The sequence below is a fragment of the Hesperophylax consimilis genome, chromosome 6 (assembly GCF_061612785.1).
Source record: "Hesperophylax consimilis isolate HC1 chromosome 6, BYU_Hcon_1.0, whole genome shotgun sequence".
NCBI lineage: Eukaryota > Metazoa > Arthropoda > Insecta > Trichoptera > Limnephilidae > Hesperophylax > Hesperophylax consimilis.
This window is the reverse complement of record NC_142841.1, coordinates 29,587,848-29,599,437: the sequence shown is the minus strand read 5'-3', so window position 1 is coordinate 29,599,437 and position 11,590 is coordinate 29,587,848.

Genomic DNA, 11,590 nt, shown 5'->3' with positions numbered 1-11,590 from the left:
TCTACTATGTGTCATAAAAAATCTAAACTTTGTACTACGTGCCACTAGCCAATACGTAAGTTCGTAGGGTTATGAAATAATTTTTATGTTACTATGCAGATAACTCAGTATGTACTTATTTAAAGAAACTCAAATAAGGTTAAAAAAGCCAAACGTAGATTTAATTTTTAGATTTTTATTATTAATTTACCAAGTACAGATAGATGCCAAAAAAATTATTTTTATTTTTATCGACCGTACTATACTGAGCCTGTAAACTTATCTTCAAATTGATGGTTAAGCTATTAGGTTGATAAGTTTATATTCACGGAATTCACTTAGATAAATAAACTTGTTGTGAAAACATCAATGTGGGTGGTTTTATTTTAAAATTACATTTAAATGACAAGGTAACATATCCGAAAATTCCTAATATCTTCCAATCAAGTCTCGTTGTAACGGAAATTAGCCCATAATTAATCGTCGACGCCCCGGGACGCCAACGCCTGCGGCGTTGAAAAACGGCGCTTATCTCATTTGTTTGTTTGGCCAACGACGGGACTGTTTGAAATCTAAACATGCTTAGACATTATAAATTATCACCGCCATTTGACAAAATCGGCCTGAAACCAGAACTAGACCACACGGACTATGAAATAAAAATTACAAACATTTATTTACTTGGAAAGATTCTGAAATCAATCCGAACTTCATTATTAGATGAGTCTTCTACTGTTGTACATTTTAATTTACGCACCTACAAGCTTTTTTACCCGTCTTCCCCGAGTTTAAACACATTATTAGTTTTGTCTTTCTTACTGAAAGTTAGATAAATATTTGGCGCTTACAGAAACACAAAATGTTACATCAATCAGTTCGACTTCAATATTATTATCATCAGAAGGTAGAGTTTGTTATTCTTTTGATGTTTTTTTTAATAAAGGCAGATACAGTTTTACACATTCTTGTAATGCTCCTCGATAAAAAAGGAATATACAAAAAAAAAACATGGAGGCCTGAATTTACAATATAATTTTCCTTTATTGGCATGTGGATATAATATCGAGGCTTCTGAATTATATAATGTTTACCGTAATTATTCACCTCCGAATCTAGCTTTTAAACTCACTTAGAAAGATTTGTCATGTAGTAGATATGCTTTCAAAGCATGGCTTTTCATTTATAAAAAAGTCTTATTGTATGAAAATTCTGGATCAAAGGACACATTTGTACATTTGATTTATAGCCTGAAACAGAGTTAACATTATTTGTTTTTTTTTCCTTTACGCGATCAAAGAGTTCCGACATTCGTGAAATGTCACGCACATATCCTGCGACACACAGTCCCATGTCTATCTGGGTACAGCAGACAAGAAGAGGAATGATTGGACCGTGCCTATTGGAGTCACGTCACCCTCGACGATTATTATTACTGTATGATTCCTTTACAAGTGATTGTCTCCGAAACATTTTTTTAAACTCAAACGTTTTATCAAGATCAATCAAAAGAAACAAAAATATTACAGACGCGTATTGTTCAGTGCTAAATACTTATTTAATATTTAAATTTAAAACACATAATAATCACATTTAAAATAATAATACACATAGGTACTTTAATGTAAAGTGTAAGTGTAGCCGGTCGTTAATTTTCATTTAAGCGATTTTACTCGTTTGAGTGGTCCTGATATCCTGAGATATCTATCTCAAACAAAAGTTAAAAATCTGTTTGTTTAAAGTATGAATATGTATGTAATTTTATGTTTGTTGTAGGTAGCATTACAAAAAAAATTGAATTATTACAAAGATCGCAATAACTTATATGATATGTTTCAGCATATTTCTAAATTACAAAAACAATTTCTTTTCAGCGGTTTTCAGTTAAGTTGAAACGAAATTGAGATTTTTCCGAATAATATTTAACATTTTTATAATATATAATATTTGCTGAAATCCACGGTGTTGTTTGGACTTTTCGTAGAGTTTTTGGAAATTAGATGTAGGCAGTATTTTTTCTCTTTTTTTCGATCGTCAAATGGGCAAAATTTCATCAAGTAGGTAATTATTGCTGTAAGGGGTGGTAAAAGGAGATAGTGAAGTTTTTCGTAATTTTATGTAGATAAGTTATCTGTCTTTTGTTTTATAGTCAAGTTTGCAAACATTCATCAATCTCTATTATTAATAAATAGTATTTAAAAAAAAGCAAAGACATTCATTTACCCGGCCTTTTCATAGAGCTTTTCAAAATTTTATGTAGACAGTTGTTGTGAAGGTCAAGTGTGCAAATTTCGTGAGTCGAGGAATAAAACTGTAGATTGGTATACAAATTAAATCCACGCCGCTCGCTCAGCTTCCGCCATAGACAGTCTTCCTAAACAAATAGAAGTAGATAAATTTTCTATTGGACTTAATTAATGTTGAAAAAAGATTTCAGATGGTGTAGGCATGTCGAAATCAACTTAATAGCATTTCGAGTAATTTAGATGCTCACTTGTACCTAGATTATACCTAGTTGGCAATAATCGCAGAAATCGCAGATGTATTCAACTGCACGGAATATATTTACAAGAAGACTGTAGTAACACACCAAAATAATATTAATAACTACTATTCTTCTGCATTCAATTACTAAATAACTAATGGCAATTTTTTATTTTTTGATTACTGTTGCACTAAACTATTACGTATATCAAATGTTTGTAGAATATATAAATAAATTACGATGATCAAATTACCATTCAATTTGATTCATCTTCCCATTAAAGGTGTCGACTAATCATCGTCTCGGCATCTCTCCCACACCGCTTTGGATATAAGTCAACACTATGCGTAAGCCATCCGTTACGGCTGAAAGAAGCAGAGAAGACACTTCTGACTCCTGAAACATTTTTCTTTAATAATTCCCCCTAATTATCGGACATACTTGCTAAAAAGCTCGAGACAGTGTTTTATTACTGAACTCTGTTCACGTGGAATTTTTTTTAGTTTTTGCTGTCAATTTTTTACACGTATTCTTTTAAGACGTGACATCTTGTTTGGAAAACAGATGTTTCACCTGAGACGCGGAGAAAATACAGGGATTTAAATATTATTTTTAAAAAATCTAGGGCGGCGGTTGAAATTTTTGGAATAATTTTATTTTGAAAAATGTAAACATGATTTTACTATCTACGTATTACTTTTCGTAAATTTTATTAAATTTTCCAATGTAGAGTCGATTATGTATGGACAATCAAAACAGTGCAACCGTCCAGAAAACAATTGGATGTCTAAAGCACTTGTCATCAAGTCATCAACTGTTCAAACTGATAACACCATATTTATACTATAAATGTCAAAAGGTCCATTCACAAAACAAATAAATTCAAGCTGTTTTTGGTAGTTTCAAAAATAAGTTTCATAATTAATGAATAAATTTACGATTTCGGATATTTACGTGCCTATTGCTTGCTATATTTTACTAATAATTACAGGAATATATTATGAATACGTTATCAGTATTACTATTTTAAATATGGGTAATATATGATTTTACTACAAAAGTTCCCAACCGGTCTTATTACTGACTGTATTTGTGTTTTCTCCTGTAAAAATAAATAAGATTGTTGTTCGAATATGATTGCTTTGAAAATTTAGATAGATGTTGCCCTCAACATCCAAAAGTTTGGGGATTGTTTGTTAAATATGAAAATAAGCATTTCCATTTCAATATGATTCCATGGTGAATAAGCTGTTATGTACACAAAAATAAGGTAATTTTATTGAAACGAAACGCGAGCGACTTCTTTCTTGTTTTATTCAAATACTTTTTTTTGCTGTATAAATACAAAATGAAAGGTATTCTTGTAGGTAGGTACTCCGGCGTTGTATTCAAATAAAGGCGACAACACCGACGACATTTCACAAGAAACACCTAATAAAAATTCTTCGAAATCAATATGTTTTTTTCATGGCGTCCAAATCCCTTTTACTTTCCTCCCTCCTCCCCCACCTCCTTGCCTCCTTCATCACTTCCTTCTCCACTCCTAATACCCGCCACCCAGAACCAGTACAAGGTGAATTCTTGACTTTTCCAATGCCATTTTATTTTCATCCTACACAGCCAGTCAACAAAAAGAAAATCACGTCGAACAGCTTTCAAATCATTTCCTGTTCCAAAAATATTACTAGGTCTCAATTATTCATTAAAAAATAAGTTCTCTTTAAGAACTGTAACTAATATTTTACTCACGTTACGAATTTCTTGATAAATTCCAGTATGATGCTGCATGGTAAATGTTGGGGACCCACGAGAAAGGCTTGGCACGATAAAAGTAATCAAGTACTTGTATTATATGTATGATACGATGCCACGTGTGAATGTAAATAAAGTCAGTGAAATGTTCCGAGGTGGAGCTGCGTAGCGGTCCATTCTCTCTGTGTACAAATGCGGGAATGGTTAATTAGTTAGTAAACTGGAAGCTATTTTCTTACAAATACATTTTTAAAATGCACCAGTTTCAAATCCATTAATAGATATTTTTGGTATCATCCTTGTGAGTTTTTACGTAGATTCGAAGAGCCAGCTCTTTCCTAACTTAAATAGTAATAATAATAATTGGATAATTTATATAGTGCCGTTTTTGTAAAAAAATATATCACAAGGATGTTGTAAAAAATATGACTTCAATTTCATTCTAATTATGTATAAATAGATACATAAAATACATTTACCTATGTAGCAGGTGACTTCAGATAAACCAAGTTTTATTTTAAAGTTTAAGCTAGGAAAAGATACGATTTTGCTCGTAGACGACACATTATTAAAAAATATACACATTGTTAATTTTAGAGTTGATATGATATCCTCATAGAAGATTAATGGCAAAAGTGGAGTCAATAACCCTTTAAAATATTTGTGTTTTATTGTTTAATAGTAGGACTGAAGATTTTTCTATAAAATAGCCTTTAAAAGATAAAAAAAATCTGCTTAGGCTTAAATACGAAAACATCAAAAGATTATTTTAATTTTTTTTTACATTTTTTATTTGTTTATTTACAATATCGCGAACTGTGAAAGATTTCAAACTTTTGTATAGCAGTAGCTTCGCATTTGTACACTAGTGCACGTAGGAGTAACTTTAAGTTCTAAGCGGCAAGCCTAGTTATGCCATAAAGAGTCAATTTGGATGTCTATGGTTGACATTCGAATTGACTCTACCGTTTATGAATATATTATGATTACCTGAAAAGATGAGTTTTAAGATTAGCTCTGAATTCTGCAAAGTTTGTGATCATACTCTGCCCATTTCTATATTTCTCATAATTTACAACAGTTTAATAACATTCCTCAACAATTTGATGGGCATAGTTTATACTGGTGTCGGGCAGCAACTATTTTATGGGATTTTCACATTTAATTAATTAGATGTCGTCAACAAAAACACCGGATTTATTTATAATTAATACTTGGCTGTGGCAAACCACAAACACCGAATATATTTATAATTAATACTTGGCTGTCGTCAACCAAAACACGGAATATATTTATAATTAATTTAAAAGCTATTGTGTAGAAGTTTAGATAATTTTTGTTTTACGTGAAAATTTTATATAAATAGATTATTGTTTAATCGCATTCTTGTAGAAAAATCCCCATAACAAATAACGCCTTTATCGCATTCCACACGCAAACACTTATATCAATATATCTCCATACCTTTTCTTCGGTAGAAAATAATGCCTACTTTACACTGACTGATTTAATATTCACTAGATTGGCTCTACAAAGATAACGAAACACACGGGACGTTAAGCGTAGTGTACTCACTTTTTTTAATTAATTAACCTTCGATCTTATATGTACTGTCATTAAAAAATAGTTAATTTGTTTTAGAAGTGGGGTTGTTACTGTGACACAACTTACAAAAATGTAGTGTAATGAGTATAGTGAAATAAATTTTTCGCAGGAAGCAGATACTTTGGGGTGTGACATTATACGTTCTCTTTGTATCGCCCAGATGAGATACCAATATTCAGAATCAAAATTTTGGTTTTTAACAATTTTTGCTATTAATTGAAAGCAAAAAAATAATTATAAGTTACTAGAGGTGGCTGTTCCAACGCCTTTAATACCAATGCATTCTTACAATCTACCTCCTGTACATTTACGGATTTTGTAGAGCATTTAAGTTGCGCAATATTGTGTCTAAAAGGAAAATAAATCGGAATCCTTAAAAGATCGCACTTTGCGCCCTTTCCGCTCCCCACATTCTTTCCTTTAAATTTACGACGTCAACTTTTGCATCTTATTTGTCGATTAGGGCGGGTGGGATTTCTCCCTTGTTAGGAAATTTGTCGGCCGTGTATCGGGGATTTCACCAGAGGCGACTGGGTTTTGATAAAATTAGAGATTTAAATTTGCAAAACACGAGCAATATTATATAAAATTAGAGATGAAATTGCAATAAACCAGTAATATTATATAAACAGTGTAAAAATGTTGAAATCTGTGCTTTCACCTATATAACACTTTGAAAAATTGTTTGTTTATTGCATATTTAAAAGCTCTATAACTCACAATAGAAATACCGATGTCAGCTAAAGAGTTAGTAATAAGAATAGTACAATAATTATAATCAGAAAAGATGGCAAGTTTTCAAGAAGCTGAAGCTCTTCATTCGAAAGTTTTGTTGCCTTAGAAAAAATATTTTGTGTTCACCTTCCAGAGTGATAAGTGCTCTTGTTATCGCCCTGATGAAATAACACAAATCGAAATCTAAACGTTACTTGAAATAGCTTTAGCCATATTTGGTGTCTCAATCTGAAAGCAAATACTTCATATCTCTGCTCTTCTCCATTTCATTCCCCTTCCCGATTTAGTCTTGGAACCTACCCCACATGGGAAGGCAGTTAACGCACAACAGTCCCACCAGGTATTTGCGACTGTTTTGCATTATTTACGAAACATATGGACACATTTGTCAATTTTGTGAAGTTATATTCAACTAAAAAAGAAAATATTTTTCAACGGTGGTAGAAGTTTCTTTAAAATAAACTAATTATTGATAAGAGTTGGACACTGGAAAGCCCAGTCTACTATAGTTGTATTCTTTGTGCTAAAGAAAGAAATAAAGGGGGTGTATTTCTTTATTGTTCTGCCTTCTACTAAGAAAAAAAGACATTGAATTCTCGGCGACTCCTCGAGCATGCATTTGATGTATCGATTCCGTGAATCGGATTAATTGGAAGTGTTTGCCATAGACGCGACCCCCGTTTTTGAATGCGTACTTTATGTAATAGTATTCTGGAATGTTTACATCAGCTTGGTTTTAATTTTTTTGTAAATTTCTTATATGCGTGATAGAAGCTATTATTGATCCATAAAAGACTAAAAAAATATTATTCATTCAGTAGCAGAAATAAGTTTTAAATCTTTGAGATTTCCAGAGATAAATCTTATATAAAACCTCTTTCAATAGAACTAAAAACTCTATTTTCAGAAGATGTATGGTAAATTAACAAAATAAATTAAATTTGAAGAATAAAATGGTCAAGTGATGAAAAAGAACTAAAATAAATAAATATGATAAGATTTAATAGAATAAGTACTATTTTTTAAAGTTGAATTAGAACATACTTGTATGTGTCTGCTGGTACTCACTTTTCAACAATATTTTATACTACAAGAAAATAATAAAATATACTATTAAATTTTTTTGATTGATAACGAAATGTGTGAAAACTTGTCAACCTAAGAAATGTATAAAAATAAGAAAAACCCAATTCAAATGTAGAATTAAAGTATATTTTTTTTTGTATAATTTGATTGTACTTGATTTCTTGACACATGAGCTCCAATTTTTAAAATGATAACTAAAATAATTTTTTGTTCAAATATTAAATAAATATATTGGTACTTTATTCCCTTGTCTGAATTCTTCACATAATCAGTTCCAATTTTGAAAATGACACATATTAAAACAGAGTCAAAATCATAGATAGCTCCACAACCCACACCTAAAATGAGAATTTTTGTTATTAAATTAAAATAACTTCTTGAAAAATAACGACAATAACAAAAAAAAAAAAAACAATACACATTTGGGTCAAATGTCTGCAAGCCTTGAAGCTCCAATATTTGTTTGCATTTGATCAGGTATCTGTTTTCAACATACACAACAAACAATAGCATATATGTATCTCATTCTAGAAGTGTACATGTATACCATTCCTTAAAAAATATACAGTTCGTAAACAACTCCATTAGAGTTCCTGTAATCGAATCAAATTTTCTTCCCTTTCTCAGGAATAGCCTGAGGTGGGCTACAAGTCCATATTATTTTTGTTCTATCCCCTGTATTATTCCTGGGCGTATTTCCATTCCTTGGTCCAGCGGTATAAGTGGCCGCCTCTAATGGGTTTGTTTGGGTTCGCTCCCGGTCAGGCTGATTTGATTCTCCATTTTGCCTGAATAAACTTATGATGGAAGAACGCTGGAGGACGTGTTTCATTTTTAGTTTTACACACACACTCCAATCCTTAGAAGTGTGATCTATATCTTGCTACCCGTCTCAAAATAGGTATCATCGAAGTTCATACAAGTGCATGTACGTACTTATTATTAGTACGTACCTACAGTATTATTTAGGTTGCGGATTTGGTAACCGCTGCCCCAAAAACTATTTATTAGATAACCAACAGTTGGGGGAGACCCTTTGACCTCACCAACTGGTCTCTCGACTCATCGCCTCTGCACCGCAGTGGGAAGGATGGATTCATACGTCCGTCACTCCTGAACACATTGACCCCCAGACTCCTACCCACTCCTTACACCTTTTTCCTTTCCAACTCCTTCCTTTCCCTTAAAAGACCCTTCACACAGTATCCTCAAAGATGACATAGACCCTGACGGATTTTTTTTCCTCCGAAAGAAATGGCTTCATCTCAACGATATATCTTATTAAAGTAGGGCATGATTTTCGAAACCGGAAACGGAACGTACAAAAAAATTACAGACAGACTTAATGCAAAACGGTCGAGTTTAAACAGGGCTGGGTGTTACGCTCAATCAATTATTTTTCACTAATTTACCAATTACAATTTGGTACAACGTACCAAATTTTTATTTTCATTTTCTTATCGCTGTGTCCCGTCCAACAGTTACACAATCCAAAGAATAAACTTGGTAGTCCAGCTACTTGTGAATACCTTATTCGCTCATCTTTCATTTTTACCACCGCCCGTCAATAGGACAGCATAATTTTATTATTTTCAGGGAATATTTTCCCCAGAGGTATTCTCAGAATCACCTTGATATTTTATTTGTTAGGGGAGATAGCTACCGTCTACCAATCTGCTCACATGCTTCTTATATGATAATGGTCATAATCATAATTCATTATTATTTCTTTCTAACAAAATATATTTACACATTCCGAGAAAAGTAAACAATAGTTTTTTTTTAAATGAATTTTGTGAAAATTGATGCTTTTTACGAGGCCTCGCGGTTATTCAATTTTAAGGCATTTTATAAGCCTGTATACACAATACAATGCAAATATTTTTTACTAGACCATTTGGCATTTCATCTGTCTGTACATTTTTTGTTACATTTCGGTTCTGATTTCAAGAAAGTGGCCGTTTTAATAGTTCAGTAAATATTATTTTTTCAAATGTGAAATCGTTTATTAATTAAGAAGGTGTATTTAAGTACCTTCTACTTACAAATCTTAGAGGAAATTTTGGTTTTGATTTGAATTAAGAGAAAATTAGAAACTCAATTCAATTCAATTCAATTCAATTCAATTCAATTCAATTCAATTCAATTTATTCCTTTAAAAACATTACAAAATTACATTTTATTTCGTTTTTAAGTATATTTGTAAAATGGTATTACATAATAGTTAGCGGTGTATAAACTATACCAGCATCAATAGAGCTTGCCTTTTAAAGGCAGCTTCACCGATGCTAAATATGTCGATATCCGAATTAATTCTGTTCAACAGCAAGACTGCTCTCCCCACCGGCATGACCATTGGCAAGTTAGTCCTGCAGGCCGGGAGATAAAACAGTCTATGCTGTCGGTGACGGAGATAACCATCAGGAACATAGAGACTAATACTCTCCATGATAGTCGGATTTACTAACCATCCACGAATCAGTTTGAAGAAGTGTGATACAATATGCACATCTCTTCTGACCCGTAGATGGTTCATACCGAGCATGCCCAAGAGAAAGTCAGTAGGATAGAGCCACGGGTAGTAGCCATACTCCCTCAAGTAGAGGAATCTCAGAAATTTCTTCTGCACTCTCTCCAACATGAGGGAATACTTCACCTGATGTGGGCTCCAAACCACCGACCCACTCTCAAGCCTACTCCTAACCAACGCAATGTATAGCACTTGGAGAACCCGGGTGTCTCTAAAATTCATCGCAGTGCGTAGGACGAAGCCCAGCATTTTCAGTGAAGCACTACACGTCATTTCGATATGAGCATGAAATGTCAGCCTACTATCAAACATGATGCCAAGATCTTTCATAGTGGAGACACGTTTTAAACTTCGGGCATTCATGGTATACCGGTAAAACCAAGTATGACGTGCCCTTGTGAAAGAAAGAATGAAACATTTAGAAATATTGAATTCGATCCGATTCCGTTTACTCCAGTCAACAATTCTATTAATGTCCGATTGGACTCGAATGCAGTCTTCTAAAGTTTTAATTTCCAAGAATAGTTTTAGGTCATCAGCAAAAAGAAGTGACCTGGAATGCAGAATATTTTCTGTAATATCGTTAATAAAAATTAGAAAGAGGAGCGGTCCTAAATTAGAGCCCTGTGGAACGCCTGAGAGTACAAGGAATAATTTTGACATGAATATTCCATGAGATACAAATTGCTTTCTTCCAGTAAAATAGCTTGCAAAGAATATGAGAAACCGTAAAGAAAAACCTATAGTTGACAATTTATTTAATAATATGTCATGGTTTACGGTATCAAATGCCTTCGAGAAATCATTATATGAGCAATCTACTTGGTAGCCCTTATCTAAAGATTTGGAAACATAATCTGTGAGTACCAGTAGGTTAGTATCTGTTGATCGACCTTTTCTAAACCCATGCTGTTCCGATATTAAGAAAGGCTCTACTTGAAACATATTTTTTGAACCACAGGTATACTTATGGGTCTACTGTTGACATAACTAATAGTTATTTGTTGATTAAAAATTTTGCAAGAAAGATTGACCTTAATTTACAGTTCAAGATTTCTTATTAAATAAAACATTATTAACATTTGGAAAAATAGAAATAAAGAGTAATCAAGTATGTCTGCTGTTTTAAGATTTTTGTTCAATAGCGCCACTCCTCTTGTCATGCTGTGCAAGAACAACTTGGTTGAACGGTGCGGGGAAACGACGTAATGATTAAGTAGTTTTATGAAAGTCAAAATACGAACCTAAAATACCTAATAATTACCTAAATACATTTTTTTAAATTTGAGTTTATTTATTTTGTTGAGAACCTACTGGCTACTTATTTTGTTAATAACTGCCTCCGTTGTTGAGGGGTAAGGCTCTCGACTAGCAAGCCGAAGGTAGCGGGTTCGAATCCCGGCGTGCGCAAGTAAAGTTTA